We start from the raw sequence: 1,018 nt of genomic DNA, 5'->3' as shown, positions 1-1,018 counted from the left end.
ATGCACACCCATAACTCATATAACGGGGTGCATATTACAGCGCTTTTTGTGAAGAAGCGCTGTAAAATGTGCATAACAAGCGCGCGTTGTATTTACATGTTTTATAGCGCTTTTATAAAAGCGCTGTTGTATCATTTACAGCGCTCGTTTCCACAGCGCTTATTTTTTTGAAAAAGCGATGTAAATGGCTTAAAAAAAGCGCTGTAAAAGCCGTTTTTTCGCGTAGTGATTTTATGACAATTCATGGTATTTCTTGGCATACGTAGTGCCATTCTTAATACTCGTTTAACTTAAACGATTTTCTCAAACACACATTAAGTAAACCGAGATATTAAAAGATTTCCTATTTTTAATACTCGTTTAACTCTAATGGTTTTCAAATTTCACAACAAAACTAACTCAAAACATATTATCAAATTCAATTCACAATCCACACCAAAACACATCAAATTTCCTCGGTATTAACTTAGAACACGTCAAATACGACGAACACAAATCAACACAACATAACACTCAAACACATCAAATTTCATTTACCCATAATCATACACAAATGAGTTAAGTTCATTTTCTACGAAACACCCATCAATATCGTCAAGACCTAACTCTAAGACTTTACCCACAGAACCTTAGATTCATCTTCCCTAAATCAATACATTCAACCCTAACAAATTCCTTTCCACACAACTACAGAAAAGTCCCTAAATGCAAACTAAAAGTTTGGAAGGAGCCCTTACCATAACGTTAGCTTTAACGTGCGTCTCCGGTACCGCGAGTAAATCCGGTAAAATCTCCGCTCGCGACGTCGCTTTCAAGTTAATCCACTAGCACTGTAGTGTGGTGGTGAGCAACTTTCCCTTCTATCTCTTCGAGAAATGAAGCTTAGATCTAGATGAAACGGGGAGGTTTGTGTTTGACGGTTTTAGAAACCCTAACACCGTTTTTCTTCGTTTTCGAATCAAAGAGGAAGTATGAAGTTGAGAAATCTTCTCTTTCACACTCACCAAACCTTGGGTTT

This window comes from Cicer arietinum, chromosome 5, assembly GCF_000331145.2.
Source record: "Cicer arietinum cultivar CDC Frontier isolate Library 1 chromosome 5, Cicar.CDCFrontier_v2.0, whole genome shotgun sequence".
Lineage (NCBI taxonomy): Eukaryota > Viridiplantae > Streptophyta > Magnoliopsida > Fabales > Fabaceae > Cicer > Cicer arietinum.
This window is presented reverse-complemented; position numbering follows the sequence as displayed.